This window comes from Mixophyes fleayi (genome assembly GCF_038048845.1).
Source record: "Mixophyes fleayi isolate aMixFle1 chromosome 4 unlocalized genomic scaffold, aMixFle1.hap1 SUPER_4_unloc_3, whole genome shotgun sequence".
Classification (NCBI taxonomy): domain Eukaryota; kingdom Metazoa; phylum Chordata; class Amphibia; order Anura; family Limnodynastidae; genus Mixophyes; species Mixophyes fleayi.
Window position 1 is genome coordinate 363473 of NW_027445889.1, and position 26447 is coordinate 389919.

The window sequence follows — 26447 nt, forward strand, 5'->3', positions numbered from 1 at the left end:
AGCTGGGATGCAATGGTCGCATCCCCTTTCTATGTCTCCCTGAAACCTCATTGACATTATCCCTGTGACTTGTTCCTGAAAGACATAGAGAGGTTAGGTGCCCTACAGGAGCTGTTGCTAAGATATACAGGAGGCGTATGGAAATGATTGTTAAATCATATATGAAGGTGGATAGGTAGATGATGTTGCAATGACATTAAAAGTTCCTGTTGATACAACTATTTACAAGATGTTATATCAATTTTACATCTCATATGTCCTATATAAAAGGAGATCTAATGCTTGTTTCTGACCGGTTTCGAACCGGGGACCTTTCGCATGTTAGGTGAATGTGATAACCACTACACTACAGAAACACCAGCTGTGAGCTTTGTTGACCTCTGCCACTGTAATAGAGAGGGATCCTTACTGACATTTAATGATCTGTATCTGGACTCAAATTGATAAAAGGATTTGATTATGTACACTGACTGTCTGAGGGTGTTATCCTACACACATCGAGGTATCCAGGGTCCCCATTTCCTAGTACTTCATTAGGGGTCCATCTTGGATGGTTGGTCACTTAGTAAAATCAGAATCCAGAGATAGTCCTTTCCCACCTTGTGTCTCATTATACCACATAGGTGTAGTATGATTGAATTCTGGTATAATTTCCTAAATTATGGGGTGCCGTTCATTCTGTGTGACATTCAGACATTTTTGTATGTGTCTCTTAGTAATTAAAGTGGTTTCCTCACGCTGGGGAGAAGGACAGGGAATATTGTCGTATTTCGTTTTCATAATTTTTTGATCTTTTCATTTGTTTTTTGTTTCATTTAAGTTTTACTCTTTTATTATTCCGTTGTAGACCTAGTATAGTTACAAGATCAAATTTACTATTGATGTATTGGTTTTAAGGAAGATCTGATCTCAACCTGAAACACCCATAGTTGACACTACAGTCAACTAGCTATCTCCCATCACTATATGCGGAAGTGCACAGACACTTGCACATTTTCAACACAGCACTACCATTGAGTGACTAGGAGGGAAATAGCCATATGAATCAGTTCTTGCCCACTCATTGGAGCCTTTGGCTGTCAGTGCAACCTCTAAGTCGTCTCATAGCAATATGGCTGGTTTGACAACATAGAAAGACAGTGGTGAGGAAGTGTTGATTATGAGACTGACGCGCTACCTACTGTGCTAACGAGGCCGCTTCACTGTATGCACATAACGTTGAACAATGTTCTTCAATTCTATCTTCACTATTAACTAATTTATAAGAAGATGTTTTGTAATTCATAGTTATGTTTTGCTGCTGCTCTATGGTTAACTAATAAAATTAACCCCTTCCCGCTACAGGATGTAACGGTAATGTCTTGTTCAATTTTAGGCAGGGAGTTACGGCAAGTCACAGATCCCTGTGTCATGACCAAGAACAATGATGAGTGGTTCCTGGCAGATAAATGGCTTCCGCACACCATTCAATAAAGAAGCTGGGATGCAATGGTCGCATCCCCTTTCTATGTCTCCCTGAAACCTCATTAACATCATCCCTGTGACTTGTTCCTGAAAGACATAGAGAGGTTAGGTGCCCGACAGGAGCTATTGCTAAGATATACAGGAGGCGTATGGAAATAATTGTTAAATCATATTGTTATGTGCATATTGTCGCTAACCAATAACGATTGTCGAACCTCGATTTGTGTTTCCAAAGCACAAAGATTTATTCGCAATAAGTGGAAAAATATGCTCAAGCGAAGTAATAGTAAATACAGCCGTTACTTATCGCAGGCGCTCTGGATCCAGTGCAGTCATTCAATCCTGAAGTCTGGAGACAAGATGTCTGCACTCTGGATCACAAGCTGCTGCTTATATACACAATCAAATAAAGTAATACAATGAAGATGGTATGGCTTGCATCTATTGGTCCGGGTCTCAGGAATGTCCAAGGGGTCGTCAATCATTGGTTGGTTCATCCTAAGGAATCCAAAGGAGGGGGTCATCTCTGCAGGGGGTACGCTCTGCTCTTCCCGCCAGGATTCCTTAGTCTTAAGTAGTTCATAATTCCCTATCATTCATAACTTGCGTATGCACTCTGCGATTCCCTCGCAGAGTGAACCAAACAGTAGGATATGTAACAAGGTTCATTATGATACCACTGATGATGTTATTCCTTTAACCCGTTCCGTGTATTTCACTAATATGCATGTAACTCTGATATAACATATAAATACTACTATATTTCGATATAACTGACTATGTGTTGCAACTACCATTAATGTGTACTATTTTATAAGTATGCGTGTTTGTGCAAATGTATGGTAAAAGACCAATTACTGTTGCTGCCACGTGTAGTGGATGCGTACGCCCTTTCACGCCGTAGTGTGCCCTTGTACGTCGATGCGTACCGTACGCATCTTTTCAAACAAAGACAACCAAGTTTGCTAGACTTTAATTGAAATGACTCTATCCAATTTACTGACTTCGACAGTTCCACCCTTTGATAGTGTAATAAACTATCACCCAATCACCGTTTCAAGTTCAGGATTGTACAATACTTCTCCACAGATCATGATCTCGGTATCTGGTACCACCCTTTCAGTCTCTTTCTCAGTGTTACTCCCATGAGACCGTTTTCCACACTTCAACACAGTAGGAACACATTTGACAACTAAACCAATTGCTAAGATGACACCCAGTATAAGGAGAAGGAGCTTACCTACACTCGCAATCATTTCCTGTACCCACTCCCCCAGACCGGAGAACCATTTTGCTGGGTTCAACCATGAGAACCAACCCGCCACCTTTTCCCCGACCTCATATAACGAAGAATTATGGCTCTTTCGAAATTCCCATTTCAGCTGCAAAATTTCATCCATCTTCCGGTCTATAACCTCTTTAGGGTCATCAGTATTATTAGTAATGTACGTGCAACATTTGACACCGAACTGGGTGGCCAGTGTCACACAGTACCCACCAGTAATAGAGGTGAGATAATTTAGTACCAGTCTATGTTGCACCAACTCCTTTTTGTACGCTTGTAGCTCCCTTCCAGTATACCTGAAAGTGTCATCATACATCTCGGTGATATTATCTATTAATTTAGCCAGGTCTTGGATATATTTAAAGTTTAATGTTCCCCGAGCGGTCATGGTGAGATCTAGAGCAACCATAACTTGGAAACCAGCAGTTTCACTAATCAATTTTGTAGCTATGGGTTCCTCACCAGGAATCATATTTCTCTTGCCACGGTGTTCATACTGTGTGTGTATGTATGGTGGTGATGTTGTCTTGTGAATATCTACCATTTCTTCATGAGTAATAGTCATGATTTCAGGAACCAGTTTAGCTAGGAAACACAAGCCCTTGGAACTCGGAGTCACCCAGGAATAAGCTTTCCTTCCACAAACAAAATACACATCATCAGGGAGAACATAAGGAACAGTATGCCCATGAATTATATCACACAGAGTTTTGATAAAATTACCCATGCCTAGTGTCTCCATCTGCTCTAGACACGTGTCGGCATTAATGATATTTTCACATTTATCTGTAGAGACTTTTCCAATAGATACCTTCTTATGTTTGGTTATACGCCCTAACTTGTGACTTCCATCAACATTCCTGCCTAGTAGTGACCTTGTGAGTCTCTCTCTAAAATGAGTTTGGCGAGCCATTGTCTGATCTGATAGGTCAGCCTCCCAATTCTCCAGGCGCTTTGCATGAGATATGTTTAGGCACAGCAAAGATCTGCCTATGGAGTATTGTCGAAGCGTCAGACTAGGGGACCTAGTGTTATTGTACCTCCCTTCTATGGGCCTCCCACCCCTTAATTCGAGTACTTCGGATATGTTTAGAGGGAATGGCACTAATCCTATGTTATGCTGCCCTTGAGGCACGTGAGAGCACACCCAACACTCGGTTTGGTTTAGCACCTTACCCACCAGGGAGTGATAATCCTCCAAAGGATGCCCGCCTATATTCAGAGTACTGGGGGACTGGCATCGTTGGATGCATCTCTCTTCAACTAGGGAGTTGCAGAACTTGCAGATACAATACTCATCAGACAATAGCCCCTCACACTGCCTCCGAGTTCCTGAGCTAGCAGACCTTTTCATAATCCCTGGACCAAGTTTGATAATGGGCTGCTCAGGATATCCTATTAACTTTTCTTCGGCCTCCATTTCATCCGTATCACTCCCAGAACTCTCCTCCGTCCTCCATCCTCCTTCACAAAAATAGAATGTCCTAGAAAAAGTAAAAACAAGGAAAATCCTGGAACAAAAGAAAAACAAAAACCGCCACTCCATCGCTGGAAAGATAGTTCTGAGGCAACGTCTCCGGTTCAGGTGTCTCAACTGCAGGCTTTAGGTCTCCCGGAACAGGCTCACAAGTGACAGCTCTACGTCGTCGGTCTGAGTTTTGTCTTGCACTTTCTCCGGATTATGGACTCTCCTGCAGTGGGTGGAATGGACCCAAGTGTCTCTCTCTGCAACCTTCAGTGATGTAGTACTGGTCAGCAGCACTTGGTACGGGCCTTCCCAACGGTCTGTTAAACAACCTGAACGTAAGAAATTGCGCATCATAACATAGTCTCCAGGTTCAACATCATGACAGTTCATCTCTGGCATACCAGGTGACAGCATTTTTAGTTTTTGTTGTTGTTTCAGCTGTCTACTCATTCTTATAAGATATTGTACAGTCACTTCATTATTACACTTTAAGTCGTCTTGTGGACTCACGATCAAATGAGGTTGTCGTCCGAACAGTATCTCAAAGGGGGACAGATTAAGAAGAGGTCTAGGAGTGGTTCGAATGCTGTGGAGGACCAACGGCAAAGCCTCAGGCCATGCCAACCCAGTTTCAGCCATTATCTTACCTAGTTTCTTCTTGATAGTACCGTTTACTCTCTCCACCTTACCACTGGCTTGTGGTCGGTAAGGGGTGTGAAGTCTGCTACTGATTCCCATGAGTTTACACATATTTTGGAAGACATCACCAGTAAAATGGGTACCCCTATCACTTTCAATGATTCTAGGGATACCGAACCGAACCTACACACAAAGTCTTGTACAATTTTCTTTGCAGTGAACACAGCAGTATTAGTGGCTGCCGGATATGCTTCTACCCAACCGGAAAACACATCAATACACACTAACACATACTTTAGATTCCTGCACGGTGGTAATTGGATATAGTCAATTTGTATTACCTGGAAAGGTCCGTCTGTGGCTCAGTTGGAATAGTTTTCCCAACATTTTTCCTCAAACAAGTAAGACATGACATTGCTTTCTTACCAGCTTGAGAGGAATATCCGGGAGCACACCAGTATGCTCTCACCAGTTTGCACATACCTTCTTTACCCAGGTGAGTCACCCAGGTGTGCTGCTTCAGCCAGGCTTGGATAGTATGTTCGGGGAGCTACAGGCTTACCTTGTCCATCCCTCCAGAGTCCTGAGGACTCTTGACCACATCCCTTCGCCTTCCAGACCGCATTCTCCTGCAGGGAACACAAATCTTGCATTTCAATTAATTTCTGCGTGTCTAATGTCTGAAAAACCATCATAGTCTCGGTCGATACAGTCATAGGTTGCCCTGCTGCCCATTTAGCAGCTTCGTCTGCCCTGTTGTTGCCCAATGACACTGGGTCTTCTTCAAAGGTATGGGCTTTGCACTTTATGACGGCTACTGTTCTGGGTAACTGTATCGCTGTCAGAAGTCCTTTTATGTGTTGTGAGTGTGCCACTGGTGTACCTGCTGCTGTCGTAAAGTTTCTAAGATGCCAAAGGGCCCCAAAAACGTGCACTACCCCGAAGGCGTACCTAGAGTCAGTATATATATTGGCTGATTTACCCTCTGCCAGTTCACACGCTCTCTTTAGTGCTACTAGTTCCGCCACCTGGGCTGAGTGAGGTGGACCATGGGGTTCAGCTTCTACCACATCCTGATCGTCTACAACAGCGTAACCAGTACATAGCTCTCCTGTCTCTGTCTGTCTATGGCAACTTCCGTCTGTATAAAACGTAAAATCTACATTTTCTAAGGGGGTGTCACGTATGTCGGGCCTTGCAGTAAAGGTCTGATTCAGGTGTTCCATACAGTCATGCGTGTCAGTATTCTTGCCTAACTCATCATCAACCAGGGTCTCCTCACCTCCCACCCTTTGTGTCTCTTGAGACACATACGGAAGGTATGTAGCTGGATTTAGGGTGCTACATCGTTTGATGGTGATGTTTGAGGGTGCCATCAGGGCTAGTTCCCACTTTGTGAATCTAGCTGAAGAAACATGTCTGGTTTGGGCTGAATTTAACAGAGCTGATACAGCATGGGGTGTATAGATGGTTGAATTATGTCCTAATACTACATCCTCGCTCTTACTTACTAGAAGGGCCGTTGCTGCTACACTTCTGAGACATGTTGGGAGTGACCTTGCCACATTGTCTAATTGTGCACTGTAGTATGCTACCGGTCTACTAGCGTCACCATGTTTCTGTGCGAGGACACCTGCTGCACAGCCATCAGCTTCTGTACAAAATAGCTTAAAAGGCTTTTCATAATCAGGTATTCCCAATGCAGGTGCTCTTCTCAGACTATCTTTAAGATTAAAGAATGCTTGCTCTGACTCTTCTGTGTGTACGACACGTTCTGGTTTTGAGGAGGAGACTAGCTCCTGCAATGGTAATGCCAGAATAGAAAAACCTGGGATCCAGGACCTACAGTATCCACACATCCCCAAGAAAGTACGAATCTGCTTCTGGCTCTGCGGCAGGGTCATGTGTTGTATGGCCTCAATTCTGTCGGTTGTCAGGTGTCTTAGCCCATTAGTGAGGCAGTGTCCTAAGTATTTGACCATAGTCTGACATGGCTGTAATTTATCCTTTGCCACCTTGTGCCCTGTTTGTGAAAGATGAAGCAACAACAATTTAGTATCATGTAAACATGACATAAAAGAATCAGAGCACAACAACAAATCGTCCACATATTGAATTAGAACAGACCCATTGTGGGGTTGAAAGGATTGCAAACAGTCATGTAAGGCTTGGGAGAAAATACTGGGGCTGTCAATGAACCCCTGGGGTAGTCTGGTCCATGTGTATTGCACTCCCCTGTAGGAGAATGCAAAAAGGTATTGGCAGTCAGGGTGAAGAGGGACTGAGAAGAAAGCAGAACATAGATCAATGACAGTAAAATGACTGGCAGACGGTGGAATCTGCATGAGGATGACAGCTGGATTCGGCACTACGGGGAATTGGCTCTCAACAACTTTGTTAATTCCCCTTAAGTCCTGGACTAATCTATAGCCCCTCCCCCCACTCTTCTTCACAGGGAAAATGGGACTATTTGCTGTACTGGCTGTACGAATTAAAATCCCTTGTTGTAACAGCCTCTCAATAACAGGATATACCCCTAGTTCCACCTCCGGTTTTAATGGATACTGTGGGATTTTTGGAGCTATCCTACCACTTTTTAGATTGACCATGACAGGGGCTACGTTTGCCATCAGTCCAGTGTCCTGTCCATCTCTGGTCCATAGGGAACCTGGTATTTCCAGCAACATCCCCTTTACTTGAGATGGACTTTGTTCTATAACAGGAGAGTGTAACATTAACCTTTGAGGGGTGTCCAATATGTCCTGTACCTCATGTGCAACCTTCTCGGGTATATCTAGGAACACACCATCTGAAGTACAGTATATGACACATCCCATTTTACATAACAAGTCTCTCCCTAGCAAGTTAGTAGGAGCCGCTGCAGCCAAGAGAAACAAATGCTTAGTATGCAGAAGCCCGATAGTAACTTCGGCGGGTTTAGTTAGAGGATAATGTAACACTTTTCCCGTCACCCCCATAGCTGGAATAGTTTTGCTGGTCACCTGTAGATTGAAAGGAGAGGTTATCACAGATCGGGCCGCCCCTGTATCTACAAGAAAAGTTTGTTTCCTGCCAGCTATGTCAACTATCATTGTTGGTTCTTCACTCTGACTCTCAGTTAACCTCACTGGCTGTAGACTACAGGTATGACCTGACCCCTAGCGCTGACTATTTATTTCCCGCGCAGCATTTGCTGCTGTAATATGCGCGGGTAGATGTGAGTCTTCTAGTCTATGTGAATCCTTTCTTGGAGGATATCTATGTGACCCACCCCTATGTGTATTGAGTCTTTCTTTATTACAATCTCTCCTGTAATGTCATTCCTCGTTACAGTTGAAACACCTGATCACTTTAGGTTTCCTGTTATATGGGTTGTATGCTGGTGGTCGTGTGTGCACCCCTTCTAGAGCCTGTATACTTACCGTCATTAACTTATCACTTTTCTCTTCCCTTTTTCTAAAATGGTTCTTGTCATGCTCCACAGCAGACTCCCTAAGGGAGTCTACCGTGACGCCTCTCCAATTAGGTAATGTGGTTTGTACTCTCGTCTTTAAATTTTCCCTAAGGCCATCCATCAGTACCCCTACAGCTACCTCTCTGTGATGTGGGTCCTCACTTATGTTGGATATCCCAGTAAATCGTGCGATCGCTGTTATAGCTCTAGCAAAGTAATCTGAGGCAGTTTCACTATCCTTTTGTTTAATGGTGAAAATCTTACTCCAATTTACCACTACTGGAAAACAGATGGCTAAGTGTTTGACAATTTGTTCTATATTCCGTTGGTTAATCTCATCAGTCAAGGTGTCATCTTCCTCCAACAAACAATCTCCAATAAATTTTTGTATGTTAGTATTGGGAGGAAGACACGCCCTCAACACTACCCGCCAATCCTTACTGGTTGGTTCGTGAGCATTCCCTAAGTCTTTAACAAATTTCTGGCATTTAGCTAACTCCTTTCTAGGGTCCGGGAATTCAGTCATAATGGAACGTAATTCTGATCTAGTCCAGGGACAATGCATTGTAACATTTCTTAAAGGAACTACACCATCCTTATCTGGTTTCCCATTGGGAACCGATATTGTGCGGACCGGGAACACACCCTCTGGTACACTAACTTCAGGGGACGCTACAGGATTTACAGGCCCTAGATTTAGAACACTTTCACTCCTAGTGATCACGCTACTCTCACCTATCTCAGCCATTTTCTCATACTTGCGCTGAGCCTCTAGTACATTAACAGCATGGGCAATGGCCGAAATCACAGTGGGTTCATCTTCATTTTCAGATACACTTGATTGAAACTGATTTAAAACAGGGTACAACTTAGTAATTTTTCTATTTTCAGTTTTAACAACGGCTGTACTTACCCCTCCCGCCACATAAGGTGGCGGGGGCGCGCTTGCGCTGAGTTCGCCACGCTTCTCAATGGTTACATCCGCCTCGCGCGCGCTTTTCGCCACGCCTATTTCCGGTTTGCATTCGCTGCTCTGCCACGTGTTACCTTCCATTTGCCACAATTTTAAACAATCATTATGTCTATTTCTCTTTTTCGTTGACTTGATCAACCATATTTTATCTTTTACAGTATTTAGTACCTCTGCATTAAAACTCCCTATTGTTGGGAAAGGCCTATCACAAGCTTTGGTCATCCCGACCCACGTGTCACAATACACAGTTGCATATGCACCATATTTCTTACACATGAGAAACCTCGCTGAACCAATAGGGCCTTCCTTAGGCAGTACACTGACCATCTCTAGCGTATGCTTAGCACCCATGTTGAACAATATACCTTCTACCCGGAACACAGACACACCGCAATGCTCTGTTCCTTCCGGCCAAATGTTAAATACAGACACACCGCAATGCTCTGTTCTTTCCACCTAATAATTTCAACTCTGTTGCTATACTCACCGCTAGAGATCTATAATGCTCGGTGAACGTATTTCCTTTAGCCGCGCTCACTCGCTTTTCTCGCCCCTGGCAAGGGTCCCTAATACAGAAATATCACTGTGGGCCCCAAGGGCTATCAGCTCCTCGATACCCTGGCTCAACCACAAAAATCTGCTGAGTTTATTATCGCTGGGAGCGCAAAGTCGATACAATCAACCTGCCTTTCCAGTATAATTCCTCCTAGCTGCTTCACCAATTCGCACTAACGGTGCGATCGGATCGCACTGCCTACCAATACTAATTATTAGCAAACCTTGCGATCTATTGGTAGCGCTTTGCGAAAACCCAGTTTTCGCATTCGGTATACCTGCCCTGTATACCGTCCTTCAGTTGGGCAATCCACCTCGTCAGACAGCAACTGAGCACCTCAATAATAAAACAGTGTATCTACGTTACAACATCACACACTATACACCTTTTCTGCGCAGAAAATCAAAAGTTCCCAACAATAGTAATAATGTCTCAGAGGCTTTCACAAGTAATTATACTATGCATGTATAATAACTATCAAAACGATTGTTTAACCACGTGGCAAGTTTACCGGAAGTTCGCGTACGCACAGCAGGAAGTACACATACGCTAAACAATGCAATACAGTAAAAAAGGACAATGACAGAAAAAAGAAACAGTTTTCTCTTTTGTCCCTAGGTTCTAGTTAACGTGCCCTAGATAATGCAAAACGGACATTCGGTTTCGCAACACAGAGTAAAATTCAGGTTTTGAACACCATGCGTTCTTACCCGTTTATGACGCGTCTCCACCCTTTGTTGAGGAACCGAAATCCGTTGGTCTTGCGTATCATCGGCAACGAAACCTCCAAAGCTCACGAGCCCCCAAATTGTTATGTGCGTATTGTCGCTAACCAATAACGATTGTCGAACCTCGATTTGTGTTTCCAAAGCACAAAGATTTATTCGCAATAAGTGGAAAAATATGCTCAAGCGAAGTAATAGTAAATACAGCCGTTACTTATCGCAGGCGCTCTGGATCCAGTGCAGTCATTCAATCCTGAAGTCTGGGGACAAGATGTCTGCACTCTGGATCACAAGCTGCTGCTTATATACACAATCAAATACAGTAATACAATGAAGATGGTATGGCTTGCATCTATTGGTCCGGGTCTCAGGAATGTCCAAGGGGTCGTCAATCATTGGCTGGTTCATCCTAAGGAATCCAAAGGAGGGGGTCATCTCTGCAGGGGGTACGCTCTGCTCTTCCCGCCAGGATTCCTTAGTCTTAAGTAGTTCATAATTCCCTATCATTCATAACTTGCGTATGCACTCTGCGATTCCCTCGCAGAGTGAACCAAACAGTAGGATATGTAACAAGGTTCATTATGATACCACTGATGATGTTATTCCTTTAACCCGTTCCGTGTATTTCACTAATATGCATGTAACTCTGATATAACATATAAATACTACTATATTTCGACATAACTGACTAAGTGTTGCAACTACCATTAATGTGTACTATTTTATAAGTATGCGTGTTTGTGCGAATGTATGGTAAAAGATCAATTACTGTTGCTGCCACATGTAGTGGATGCGTACGCCCTTTCACGCCGTAGCGTGCACTTGTACGTCGATGCGTACCATACGCATCTTTTCAAACAAAGACAACCAAGTTTGCTAGACTTTAATTGAAATGACTTTATCCAATTTACTGACTTCGACAATATATGAAGGTGGATAGGTAGATGGTGTTGCAATGACATTAAAAGTTCCTGTTGATACAACTATTTACAAGATGTTATATCAATTTTACATCTCACATGTCCTATATAAAAGGAGATCTAACGCTTGTTTCTGCCCGGTTTTGAACTGGGGACCTTCCACGTGTTAGGTGAATGTGATAACCACTACACTACAGAAACACCAGCTGTGAGCTTTGTTGACCTTTGCCACTGTAATAGAGAGGGATCCTTACTGACATTTAATGATCTGTATCTGGACTCAAATTGATAAAAGGATTTGATTATTTACACTGACTGTCTGAGGGTGTTATCCTACACACATCGAGGTATCCAGGGTCCCCATTTCCTAGTACTTTATTAGGGGTCCATTTTGGATGGTTGGTCACTTAGTAAAATCAGAATCCAGAGATAGTCCTTTCCCACCTTGTGTCTCATTATACCACATAGGTGTAGTATGATTGAATTCTGGTATAATTTCCTAAATTATGGGGTGCCGTTCATTCTGTGTGACATTCAGACATTTTTGTATGTGTCTCACAGTGATTAAAGTGGTTTCCTCACGCTGGGGAGAAGGACAGGAAATATTGACATATTTCGTTTTCATAATTTTTTTATCTTTTCATTTGTTTTTTGTTTCATTTAAGTTTTACTCTTTTATTATTCCGTTGTAGACCTAGTATAGTTACAAGATCAAATTTACTATTGATGTATTGGTGTTAAGGAAGATCTGATCTCAACCTGAACACCCATAGTTGAAACTACAGTCAACTAGCTATCTCCCATCACTATATGCGGAAGTGCACAGACACTTACACATTTTGAACACAGCACTCCCATTGAGTGACTATGAGGGAAATAGCCATATAAATCAGTTCTTGCCCACTCATTGGAGCCTTTGGCTGTCAGTGCAACCTCTAAGTCGTCTCATAGCAATATGGCTGGTTTGACAACATAGAAAGACAGTGGTGAGGAAGTGTTGATTATGAGACTGACGCGCTACCTACTGTGCTAACAAAGCCGCTTCACTGTATGCACATAACGTTGAACAATGTTCTTCAATTCTATCTTCACTATTAACTAATTTATAAGAAGATGTTTTGTTATTCATAGTTATGTTTTGCTGCTGCTCTATGGTTAACTAATAAAATTAACCCCTTCCCGCTACAGGATGTAACGGTAATGTCTTGTTCAATTTTAGGCAGGGAGTTACGGCAAGTCACAGATCCCTGTGTCATGACCAAGAACAATGATGAGTGGTTCCTGGCAGATAAATGGCTTCCGCACACCATTCAATAAAGAAGCTGGGATGCAATGGTCGCATGCACTTTCTATGTCTCCCTGAAACCTCATTGACATCATCCCTGTGACTTGTTCCTGAAAGACATAGAGAGGTTAGGTGCCCGACAGGAGCTATTGCTAAGATATACAGGAGGCGTATGGAAATGATTGTTAAATCATATATGAAGGTGGATAGGTCGATGGTGTTGTAATGACATTAAAAGTTCCTGTTGATACAACTATTTACAATATGTTATATCAATTTTACATCTCACATGTCCTATATAAAAGGAGATCTAATGCTTGTTTCTGCCTGGTTTTGAACCGGGGACCTTTCGTGTGTTAGGTGAATGTGATAACCACTACACTACAGAAACAACAGCTGTGAGCTTTGTTGACCTCTGCCACTGTAATAGAGAGGGATCCTTACTGACATTTAATGATCTGTATCTGGACTCAAATTGATAAAAGGATTTGATTATTTACACTGACTGTCTGAGTGTGTTATCCTACACACATTGAGGTATCCAGGGTCCCCATTTCCTAGTACTTCATTAGGGGTCCATCTTGGATGGTTGGTCACTTAGTAAAATCAGAATCCAGAGATAGTCCTTTCCCACCTTTGTCTCATTATACCACATAGGTGTAGTATGATTGAATTCTGTTATAATTTCCTAAATTATGGGGTGCCGTTCATTCTGTGTGACATTCAGACATTTTTGTATGTGTCTCACAGTGATTAAAGTGGTTTCCTCACGCTGGGGAGAAGGACAGGGAATATTGTCGTATTTCGTTTTCATAATTTTTTTAATCTTTTCATTTGTTTTTTGTTTCATTTAAGTTTTACTCTTTTATTATTCCGTTGTAGACCTAGTATAGTTACAAGATCAAATTTACTATTGATGTATTGGTGTTAAGGAAGATCTGATCTCAACCTGAACACCCATAGTTGACACTACAGTCAACTAGCTTTCTCCCATCACTATATGCGGAAGTGCACAGACACTTACACATTTTGAACACAGCACTCCCATTGAGTGACTAGGAGGGAAATAGCCATATGAATCAGTTCTTGCCCACTCATTGGAGCCTTTGGCTGTCAGTGCAACCTCTAAGTCGTCTCATAGCAATATGGCTGGTTTGACAACATAGAAAGACAGTGGTGAGGAAGTGTTGATTATGAGACAGACGCGCTACCTACTGTGCTAACAAGGCCGCTTCACTGTATGCACATAACGTTGAACAATGTTCTTCAATTCTATCTTCACTATTAACTAATTTATAAGAAGATGTTTTATAATTCATAGTTATGTTTTGCTGCTGCCCTATGGTTAACTAATAAAATTAACCCCTTCCCGCTACATGATGTAACGGTAATGTCTTGTTCAATTTTAGGCAGGGAGTTACGGCAACTCACAGATCCCTCTGTCATGACCAAGAACAATGATGAGTGGTTCCTGGCAGATAAATGGCTTCCGCACACCATTCAATAAAGAAGCTGGGATGCAATGTTCGCATCCCCTTGCTATGTCTCCCTGAAACCTTATTGACATCATCCCTGTGACTTGTTCCTGAAAGACATAGAGAGGTTAGGTGCCCTACAGGAGCTATTGCTAAGATATACAGGAGGCGTATGGAAATGATTGTTAAATCATATATGAAAATGGATAGGTAGATGGTGTTGCAATGACATTAAAAGTTCCCGTTGATACAACTATTTACAAGATGTTATATCAATTCTACATCTCACATGTCCTATATAAAAGGAGATCTAATGCTTGTTTCTGCCCGGTTTTGAACCAGGGACCTTTCGCGTGTTAGGCGAATGTGATAACCACTACACTACAGAAACACCAGCTGTGAGCATTGGTGACCTCTGCCACTGTAATAGAGAGGGATCCTTACTGACATTTAATGATCTGTATCTGGACTCAAATTGATAAAAGGATTTGATTATTTACACTGACTGTCTGAGTGTGTTATCCTACACACATTGAGGTATCCAGGGTCCCCATTTCCTAGTACTTCATTAGGGGTCCATCTTGGATGGTTGGTCACTTAGTAAAATCAGAATCCAGAGATAGTCCTTTACCACCTTGTGTCTCATTATACCACATAGGTGTAGTATGATTGAATTCTGTTATAATTTCCTAAATTATGGGGTGCCGTTCATTCTGTGTGACATTCAGACATTTTTGTATGTGTCTCACAGTGATTAAAGTGGTTTCCTCACGCTGGGGAGAAGGACAGGGAATATTGTCGTATTTCGTTTTCATAATTTTTTTAATCTTTTCATTTGTTTTTTGTTTCATTTAAGTTTTACTCTTTTATTATTCCGTTGTAGACCTAGTATAGTTACAAGATCAAATTTACTATTGATGTATTGGTGTTAAGGAAGATCTGATCTCAACCTGAACACCCATAGTTGACACTACAGTCAACTAGCTTTCTCCCATCACTATATGCGGAAGTGCACAGACACTTACACATTTTGAACACAGCACTCCCATTGAGTGACTAGGAGGGAAATAGCCATATGAATCAGTTCTTGCCCACTCATTGGAGCCTTTGGCTGTCAGTGCAACCTCTAAGTCGTCTCATAGCAATATGGCTGGTTTGACAACATAGAAAGACAGTGGTGAGGAAGTGTTGATTATGAGACAGACGCGCTACCTACTGTGCTAACAAGGCCGCTTCACTGTATGCACATAACGTTGAACAATGTTCTTCAATTCTATCTTCACTATTAACTAATTTATAAGAAGATGTTTTATAATTCATAGTTATGTTTTGCTGCTGCCCTATGGTTAACTAATAAAATTAACCCCTTCCCGCTACAGGATGTAACGGTAATGTCTTGTTCAATTTTAGGCAGGGAGTTACGGCAACTCACAGATCCCTCTGTCATGACCAAGAACAATGATGAGTGGTTCCTGGCAGATAAATGGCTTCCGCACACCATTCAATAAAGAAGCTGGGATGCAATGTTCGCATCCCCTTGCTATGTCTCCCTGAAACCTTATTGACATCATCCCTGTGACTTGTTCCTGAAAGACATAGAGAGGTTAGGTGCCCTACAGGAGCTATTGCTAAGATATACAGGAGGCGTATGGAAATGATTGTTAAATCATATATGAAGGTGGATAGGTAGATGGTGTTGCAATGACATTAAAAGTTCCCGTTGATACAACTATTTACAAGATGTTATATCAATTCTACATCTCACATGTCCTATATAAAAGGAGATCTAATGCTTGTTTCTGCCTGTTTTTGAACCAGGGACCTTTCGCGCGTTAGGCGAATGTGATAACCACTACACTACAGAAACACAAGTTGTGAGCTTTGTTGACCTTTGCCACTGTAATAGAGAGGGATCCTTACTGACATTTAATGATCTGTATCTGGACTCAAATTGATAAAAGGATTTGATTATTTACACTGACTGTCTGAGGGTGTTATCCTACACACATCGAGGTATCCAGGGTCCCCATTTCCTAGTACTTCATTAGGGGTCCATCTTGGATGGTTGGTCACTTAGTAAAATCAGAATCCAGAGATAGTCCTTTCCCACCTTGTGTCTCATTATACCACATAGGTGTAGTATGATTGAATTCTGGTAAAATTTCCTAAATTATGGGGTGCCGTTCATTCTATGTGACATTCAGACATTTTTGTATGTGTCTCACAGTGATTAAAGTGGTTTCCTCATGCTGGGGAGGAGGACAGGGAATATTGTCGTATTTCGTTTTCATAATTTTTTGATCTTTTCATTTGTTTTTTGTTTCATTTAAGTTTTACTCTTTTATTATTCTGTTGTAGACCTACTATAGTTACAAGATCAAATTTACTATTGATGTATTGGTGTTAAGGAAGATCTGATCTCAACCTGAACACCCATAGTTGACACTACAGTCAACAAGCTATCTCCCATCACTATATGCGGAAGTGCACAGACACTTACACATTTTGAACTCAGCACTCCCACTAAATGACTAGGAGGGAAATAGCCATATGAATCAGTTCTTGCCCACTCATTGGAGCCTTTGGCTGTCAGTGCAACCTCTACGTCGTCACATAGCAATATGGCTGGTTTGACAACATAGAAAGACAGTGGTGAGGAAGTGTTGATTATGAGACTGACGCGCTACCTACTGTGCTAACGAGGCCGCTTCACTGTATGCACATAACGTTGAACAATGTTCTTCAATTCTATCTTCACTATTAACTAATTTATAAGAAGATGTTTTGTAATTCATAGTTATGTTTTGCTGCTGCTCTATGGTTAACTAATAAAATTAACCCCTTCCCGCTACAGGATGTAACGGTAATGTCTTGTTCAATTTTAGGCAGGGAGTTACGGCAAGTCACAGATGCCTGTGTCATGACCAAGAACAATGATGAGTGGTTCCTGGCAGATAAATGGCTTCCGCACACCATTCAATAAAGAAGCTGGGATGCAATGGTCGCATCCCCTTTCTATGTCTCCCTGAAACCTCATTGACATCATCCCTGTGACTTGTTTCTGAAAGACATAGAGAGGTTAGGTGCCCGACAGGAGCTATTGCTAAGATATACAGGAGGCGTATGGAAATGATTGTTAAATCATATATGAAGCTGGATAGGTAGATGGTGTTGCAATGACATTAAAAGTTCCCGTTGATACAACTATTTACAAGATGTTATATCAATTCTACATCTCACATGTCCTATATAAAAGGAGATCTAATTCTTGTTTCTGTCCGTTTTTGAACCGGGGACCTTTTGCGTGTTAGGCGAATGTGATAACCACTACACTACAGAAACACCAGCTGTGAGCTTTTGGTGACCTCTGCCACTGTAATAGAGAGGGATCCTTACTGACATTTAATGATCTGTATCTGGACTCAAATTGATAAAAGGATTTGATTATTTACACTGACTGTCTGAGGGTGTTATCCTACACACATCGAGGTATCCAGGGTCCCCATTTCCTAGTACTTCATTAGGGGTCCATCTTGGATGGTTGGTCACTTAGTAAAATCAGAATCCAGAGATAGTCCTTTCCCACCTTGTGTCTCATTATACCACATAGGTGTAGTATGATTGAATTCTGGTATAATTTCCTAAATTATGGGGTGCCGTTCATTCTGTGTGACATTCAGACATTTTTGTATGTGTCTCGCAGTGATTAAAGTGGTTTCCTCACGCTGGGGAGAAGGACAGGAAATATTGTCGTATTTCATTTTCATAATTTTTTGATCTTTTCATTTGTTTTTTGTTTCATTTAAGTTTTACTCTTTTATTATTCTGTTGTAGACCTAGTATAGTTACAAGATCAAATTTACTATTGATGTATTGGTGTTAAGGAAGATCTGATCTCAACCTGAACACCCATAGTTGACACTACAGTCAACTAGCTATCTCCCATCACTATATGCGGAAGTGCACAGACACTTACACATTTTGAACACAGCACTCCCATTGAGTGACTAGGAGGGAAATAACCATATGAATCAGTTCTTGCCCACTCATTGGAGCCTCTGGCTGTCAGTGCAACCTCTAAGTTGTCTCATAGCAATATGGCTGGTTTGACAACATAGAAAGACAGTGGTGAGGAAGTGTTGATTATGAGACTGACGCGCTACCTACTGTGCTAACGAGGCCGCTTCACTGTATGCACATAACGTTGAACAATGTTCTTCAATTCTATCTTCACTATTAACTAATTTATAAGAAGATGTTTTATAATTCATAGTTATGTTTTGCTGCTGCTCTATGGTTAACTAATAAAATTAACCCCTTCCCGCTACAGGATGTAACGGTAATGTCTTGTTCAATTTTAGGCAGGGAGTTACGGCAACTCACAGATCCCTGTGTCATGACCAAGAACAATTATGAGTGGTTCCTGGCAGATAAATGGCTTCCGCACACCATTCAATAAAGAAGCTGGGATGCAATGGTCGCATCCCCTTTCTATGTCTCCCTGAAACCTCATTGACATCATCCCTGTGACTTGTTCCTGAAAGACATAGAGAGGATAGGTGCCCGACAGGAGCTATTGCTAAGATATACAGGAGGCGTATGGAAATGATTGTTAAATCATATATGAAGGTGGATAGGTAGATGGTGTTGCAATGACATTAAAAGTTCCCGTTGATACAACTATTTACAAGATGTTATATCAATTCTACATCTCACATGTCCTATATAAAAGGAGATCTAACGCTTGTTTCTGCCCGGTTTCGAACTGGGGACCTTTCGCGTGTTAGGCGAATGTGATAACCACTACACTACAGAAACACCAGCTGTGAGCTTTGTTGACCTCTGCCACTGTAATAGAGAGGGATCCTTACTGACATTTAATGATCTGAATCTGGACTCAAATTGATAAAAGGATTTAATTATTTACACTGACTGTCTGAGGGTGTTATCCTACACACATTGAGGTATCCAGGGTCCCCATTTCCTAGTACTTCATTAGGGGTCCATCTTGGATGGTTGGTCACTTAGTAAAATCAGAATCCAGAGATAGTCTTTTTCCACCTTGTGTCTCATTATACCACATAGGTGTAGTATGATTGAATTCTGGTATAATTTCCTAAATTATGGGGTGCTGTTCATTCTGTGTGACATTCAGACATTTTTGTATGTGTCTCACAGTGATTAAAGTGGTTTCCTCACGCTGGGGAGAAGGACAGGGAATATTGTCGTATTTCGTTTTCATAATTTTTTGATCTTTTCATTTGTTTTTTGTTTCATTTAAAATTTACTCTTCTATTATTCTGTTGTAGACCTAGTATAGTTACAAGATCAAATTTACTATTGATGTATTGGTGTATTGGTGTTAAGGAAGATCTGATCTCAACCTGAACACCCATAGTCGACACTACAGTCAACTAGCTATCTCCCATCACTATATGCGGAAGTGCACAGACACTTACACATTTTGAACACAGCACTCCCATTGAGTGACTAGAAGGGAAATAGCCATATGAATCAGTTCTTGCCCACTCATTGGAGCCTATGGCTGTCAGTGCAACCTCTATGTCGTCTCATAGCAATATGGCTGGTTTGACAACATAGAAAGACAGTGGTGAGGAAGTGTTGATTATGAGACTGACGCGCTACCTACTGTGCTAACGAGGCCGCTTCACTGTAAGCACATAACGTTGAACAATGTTCTTCAATTCTATCTTCACTATTAACTTATTTATAAGAAGATGTTTTCTAATTCATAGTTATGTTTTGCTGCTGCTCTATGGTTAACTAATAAAATTAACCCCTTCCCGCTACAGGATGTAACGGTAATGTCTTGTTCAATTTTAGGCAGGGAGTTACGGCAAGTCACAGATGCCTGTGTCATGACCAAGAACAATGATGAGTGGTTCCTGGCAGATAAATGGCTTCCGCACACCATTCAATAAAGAAGCTGGGATGCAATGGTCGCATCCCCTTTCTATGTCTCCCTGAAACCTCATTGACATCATCCCTGTGACTTGTTTCTGAAAGACATAGAGAGGTTAGGTGCCCGACAGGAGCTATTGCTAAGATATACAGGAGGCGTATGGAAATGATTGTTAAATCATATATGAAGCTGGATAGGTAGATGGTGTTGCAATGACATTAAAAGTTCCCGTTGATACAACTATTTACAAGATGTTATATCAATTCTACATCTCACATGTCCTATATAAAAGGAGATCTAATTCTTGTTTCTGTCCGTTTTTGAACCGGGGACCTTTTGCGTGTTAGGCGAATGTGATAACCACTACACTACAGAAACACCAGCTGTGAGCTTTGTTGACCTCTGACACTGTAATAGAGAGGGATTCTTACTGACATTTAATGATCTGTATCTGGACTCAAATTGATAAAAGGATTTGATTATTTACACTGACTGTCTGAGGGTGTTATCCTACACACATCGAGGTATCCAGGGTCCCCATTTCCTAGTACTTCATTAGGGGTCCATCTTGGATGGATGGTCACTTAGTAAAATCAGAATCCAGAGATAGTCCTTTCCCACCTTATGTCTCATTATACCACATAGGTGTAGTATGATTAAATTCTGGTAAAATTTCCTAAATTATGGGGTGCCGTTCATTCTGTGTGACATTCAGACATTTTTGTATGTGTCTCACAGTGACTAAAGTGGTTTCCTCACGCTGGGGAGAAGGACAGGGAATATTGTTGTATTTTGTTTTCATAATTTTTTGATCTTTTCATTTGTTTTTTGTTTCATTTAAGTTTTACTCTTTTATTATTCCGTTGTAGACCTAGTATAGTTACAAAATCAAATTTACTATTGATGTATTGGTGTTAAGGAAGATCTGATCTCAACCTGAACACCCATAGTTGACACTACAGTCAACTAGCTATCTCTAATCACTATATGCGGAAGTGCACAGACACTTACACATTTTGAACACAGCACTCCCATTGAGTGACTAGGAGGGAAATAGCCATATGAATCAGTTCTTGCCCACTCATTGGAGCCTCTGGCTGTCAGTGCAACCTCTAAGTCGTCTCATAGCAATATGGCTGGTTTGACAACATAGAAAGACAGTGGTGAGGAAGTGTTGATTATGAGACTGACGTGCTACCTACTGTGCTAACGAGGCCGCTTCACTGTATGCACATAATGTTGAACAATGTTCTTCAATTCTATCTTCACTATTAACTAATTTATAAGAAGATGTTTTGTAATTCATAGTTATGTTTTGCTGCTGCTCTATGGTTAACTAATAAAATTAACCCCTTCCCGCTACAGGATGTAACGGTAATGTCTTGTTCAATTTTAGGCAGGGAGTTACGGCAAGTCACAGATGCCTGTGTCATGACCAAGAACAATGATGAGTGGTTCCTGGCAGATAAATGGCTTCAGCACACCATTCAATAAAGAAGCTGGGATGCAATGGTCGCATCCCCTTTCTATGTCTCCCTGAAACCTCATTGACATCATCCCTGTGACTTGTTTCTGAAAGACATAGAGAGGTTAGGTGCCCGACAGGAGCTATTGCTAAGATATACAGGAGGCGTATGGAAATGATTGTTAAATCATATATGAAGGTGGATAGGTAGATGGTGTTGCAATGACATTAAAAGTTCCCATTGATACAACTATTTACAAGATGTTATATCAATTCTACATCTCACATGTCCTATATAAAAGGAGATCTATTTCTTATTTTTGTCTGGTTTTGAACCGGGGACCTTTCGCGTGTTAGGCGAATGTGATAACCACTACACTACAGAAACACCAGCTGTGGGCTTTGTTGACCTCTGCCATTGTAATAGAGAGGGATCCTTACTGACATTTAATGATCTGTATCTGGACTCAAATTGATAAAAGGATTTGATTATTTACACTGACTGTCTGAGGGTGTTATCCTACACACATTGAGGTATCCAGGGTCCCCATTTCCTAGTACTTCATTAGGGGTCCATCTTGGATGGTTAGTCACTTAGTAAAATCAGAATCCAGAGATAGTCCTTTCCCACCTTGTGTCTCATTATACTACATAGGTGTAGTATGATTGAATTCTGGTAAAATTTCCTAAATTATGGGTTGCCGTTCATTCTGTGTGACATTCAGACATTTTTGTATGTGTCTCACAGTGATTAAAGTGGTTTCCTCACGCTGGGGAGAAGGACAGGGAATATTGTCGTATTTCGTTTTCATAATTTTTTTAATCTTTTCATTTGTTTTTTGTTTCATTTAAGTTTTACTCTTTTATTATTCCGTTGTAGACCTAGTATAGTTACAAGATCAAATTTACTATTGATGTATTGGTGTTAAGGAAGATCTGATCTCAACCTGAACACCCATAGTTGACACTACAGTCAACTAGCTATCTCTAATCACTATATGCGGAAGTGCACAGACACTTACACATTTTGAACACAGCACTCCCATTGAGTGACTAGGAGGGAAATAGCCATATGAATCAGTTCTTGCCCACTCATTGGAGCCTCTGGCTGTCAGTGCAACCTCTAAGTCGTCTCATAGCAATATGGCTGGTTTGACAACATAGAAAGACAGTGGTGAGGAAGTGTTGATTATGACACTGACGTGCTACCTACTGTGCTAACGAGGCCGCTTCACTGTATGCACATAATGTTGAACAATGTTCTTCAATTCTATCTTCACTATTAACTAATTTATAAGAAGATGTTTTGTAATTCATAGTTATGTTTTGCTGCTGCTCTATGGTTAACTAATAAAATTAACCCCTTCCCGCTACAGGATGTAACGGTAATGTCTTGTTCAATTTTAGGCAGGGAGTTACGGCAAGTCACAGATGCCTGTGTCATGACCAAGAACAACGATGAGTGGTTCCTGGCAGATAAATGGCTTCCGCACACCATTCAATAAAGAAGCTGGGATGCAATGGTCGCATCCCCTTTCTATGTCTCCCTGAAACCTCATTGACATCATCCGTGTGACTTGTTTCTGAAAGACATAGAGAGGTTAGGTGCCCGACAGGAGCTATTGCTAAGATATACAGGAGGCGTATGGAAATGATTGTTAAATCATATATGAAGGTGGATAGGTAGATGGTGTTGCAATGACATTAAATGTTCCCGTTGTTACAACTATTTACAAGATGTTATATCAATTCTACATCTCACATGTCCTATATAAAAGGAGATCTACTTCTTGTTTCTGTCTGGTTTTAAACCGGGGACCCTTCGCGTGTTAGGCGAATGTGATAACCACTACACTACAGAAACACCAGCTGTGAGCTTTGTTGACCTCTGCCACTGTAATAGAGAGGGATCCTTACTGACATTTAATGATCTGTATCTGGACTCAAATTGATAAAAGGATTTGATTATTTACACTGACTGTCTGAGGGTGTTATCCTACACACATCGAGGTATCCAGGGTCCCCATTTCCTAGTACTTCGTTAGGGGTGCATCTTGGATGGTTGGTCACTTAGTAAAATCAGAATCCAGAGATAGTCCTTTCCCACCTTGTGTCTCATTATACCACATAGGTGTAGTATGATTGAATTCTGGTATAATTTCCTAAATTATGGGGTGCCGTTCATTCTGTGTGACATTCAGACATTTTTGTATGTGTCTCACAGTGATTAAAGTGGTTTCCTCACGCTGGGGAAAAGGACAGGGAATATTGTCGTATTTTGTTTTCATAATTTTTTGATCTTTTCATTTGTTTTTTGTTTCATTTAAGTTTTACTCTTTTATTATTCTGTTGTACACCTAGTATAGTTACAAGATCAAATTTACTATTGATGTATTGGTGTTAAGGAAGATCTGATCTCAACCTGAACACCCATAGTTGACACTACAGTCAACTAGCTATCTCCCATCACTATATGCGGAAGTGCACAGACACTTACACATTTTGAACACAGCACTCCCATTGAGTGACTAGGAGGGAAATAGCCATATGAATCAGTTCTTGCCCACTCATTGGAGCCTTTGGTTGTCAGTGCAACCTCTACGTCGTCTCATAGCAATATGGCTGGTTTGACAACATAGAAAGACAGTGGTGAGGAAGTGTTGATTATGAGACTGACGCGCTACCTACTGTGCTAACGAGGCTGCTTCACTGTATGCACATAACGTTGAACAATGTTCTTCAATTCTATCTTCACTATTAACTAATTTATAAGAAGATGTTTTGTTATTCATAGTTATGTTTTGCTGCTGCTCTATGGTTAACTAATAAAATTAACCCCTTCCAGCTGCAGGATATAACGGTAATGTCTTGTTCAATTTTAGGCAGGGAGTTACGGCAAGTCACAGATGCCTGTGTCATGACCAAGAACAATGATGACTGGTTCCTGGCAGATAAATGGCTTCCGCACACCATTCAATAAAGAAGCTGGGATGCAATGGTCGCATCCCCTTTCTATGTCTCCCTGAAACCTCATTGACATCATCCCTGTGACTTGTTCCTGAAAGACATAGAGAGGTTAGGTGCCCGACAGGAGCTATTGCTAAGATATACAGGAGGCGTATGGAAATGATTGTTAAATCATATATGAAGGTGGATAGGTAGATGGTGTTGCAATGACATTAAAAGTTCCCGTTGATACAACTATTTACAAGATGTTATATCAATTCTACATCTCACATGTCCTATATAAAAGGAGATCTAATTCTTGTTTCTGTCTGGTTTTGAACCGGGGATCTTTCGCATGTTAGGCGAATGTGATAACCACTACACTACAGAAACACCAGCTGTGAGCTTTGTTGACCTCTGCCACTGTAATAGAGAGGGATCCTTACTGACATTTAATGATCTGTATCTGGACTAAAATTGATAAAAGGATTTGATTATTTACACTGACTGTCTGAGGGTGTTATCCTACACACATCGAGGTATCCAGGGTCCCCATTTCCTAGTACTTCATTAGGGGTCCATCTTGGATGGTTGGTCACTTAGTAAAATCAGAATCCAGAGATAGTCCTTTCCCACCTTATGTCTCATTATACCACATAGGTGTAGTATGATTGAATTCTGGTATAATTTCCTAAATTATGAGGTGCCGTTCATTCTGTGTGACATTCAGACATTTTTGTATGTGTCTCACAGTGATTAAAGTGGTTTCCTCACGCTGGGGAGAAGGACAGGGAATATTGTCGTATTTCGTTTTCATAATTTTTTGATCTTTTCATTTGTTTTTTATTTCATTTAAGTTTTACTCTTTTATTATTCTGTTGTAGACCTAGTATAGATACAAGATCAAATTTACTATTGATGTATTTGTGTTAAGGAAGATCTGATCTCAACCTGATCACCCATAGTTGAAACTACAGTCAACTAGCTATCTCCCATCACTATACGCGGAAGTGCACAGACACTTACACATTTTGAACACAGCACTCCCATTGAGTGACTAGGAGGGAAATAGCCATATGAATCAGTTCTTGCCCACTCATTGGAGCCTTTGGCTGTCAGTGCAACCTCTAAGTAGTCTCATAGCAATATGGCTGGTTTGACAACATAGAAAGACAGTGGTGAGGAAGTGTTGATTATGAGACTGATGTGCTACCTACTGTGCTAACGAGGCCGCTTCACTGTATGCACATAACGTTGAACAATGTTCTTCAATTCTATCTTCACTATTAACTAATTTATAAGAAGATGTTTTGTAATTCATAGTTATGTTTTGCTGCTGCTCTATGGTTAACTAAAAAAATTAACCCCTTCCCGCTACAGGATGTAACGGTAATGTCTTGTTCAATTTTAGGCAGGGAGTTACGGCAAGTCACAGATGCCTGTGTCATGACCAAGAACAATGATGAGTGGTTCCTGGCAGATAAATGGCTTCCGCACACCATTCAATAAAGAAGCTGGGATGCAATGGTCGCATCCCCTTTCTATGTCTCCCTGAAACCTCATTGACATCATTCCTGTGACATGTTTCTGAAAGACATAGAGAGGTTAGATGCCCGACAGGAGCTATTGCTAAGATATACAGGAGGCGTATGGAAATGATTGTTAAATCATATATGAAGGTGGATAGGTAGATGGTGTTGCAATGACATTAAAAGTTCCCGTTGATACAACTATTTACAAGATGTTATATCAATTCTACATCTCACATGTCCTATATAAAAGGAGATCTAATGCTTGTTTCTGCCCGGTTTCGAACTGGGGACCTTTCGCGTGTCAGGCAAATGTGATAACCACTACACTACAGAAACA

At 41.2% G+C, this 26447-nt stretch overlaps 5 non-coding genes across 5 annotated transcripts; all 5 read right to left on the reverse strand.

The window, feature by feature from the left end:
* Nucleotides 1-283: 283 nt before the first annotated feature.
* Nucleotides 284-356, reverse strand: TRNAV-AAC (transfer RNA valine (anticodon AAC)). The gene has a single exon. It is a non-coding gene; the product is annotated as a tRNA-Val (tRNA).
* Nucleotides 357-14562: 14206 nt separating this feature from the next.
* Nucleotides 14563-14635, reverse strand: TRNAV-AAC (transfer RNA valine (anticodon AAC)). The gene has a single exon. It is a non-coding gene; the product is annotated as a tRNA-Val (tRNA).
* Nucleotides 14636-16038: 1403 nt separating this feature from the next.
* On the reverse strand, nucleotides 16039-16111 carry TRNAV-AAC (transfer RNA valine (anticodon AAC)). Its single transcript has one exon. It is a non-coding gene; the product is annotated as a tRNA-Val (tRNA).
* Nucleotides 16112-18989: 2878 nt separating this feature from the next.
* On the reverse strand, nucleotides 18990-19062 carry TRNAV-AAC (transfer RNA valine (anticodon AAC)). The gene has a single exon. It is a non-coding gene; the product is annotated as a tRNA-Val (tRNA).
* A 7311-nt stretch (nucleotides 19063-26373) lies between these two features.
* TRNAV-GAC (transfer RNA valine (anticodon GAC)) lies at nucleotides 26374-26446 on the reverse strand. Its single transcript has one exon. It is a non-coding gene; the product is annotated as a tRNA-Val (tRNA).
* Between the last annotated feature and the right edge of the window lies 1 nt (nucleotide 26447).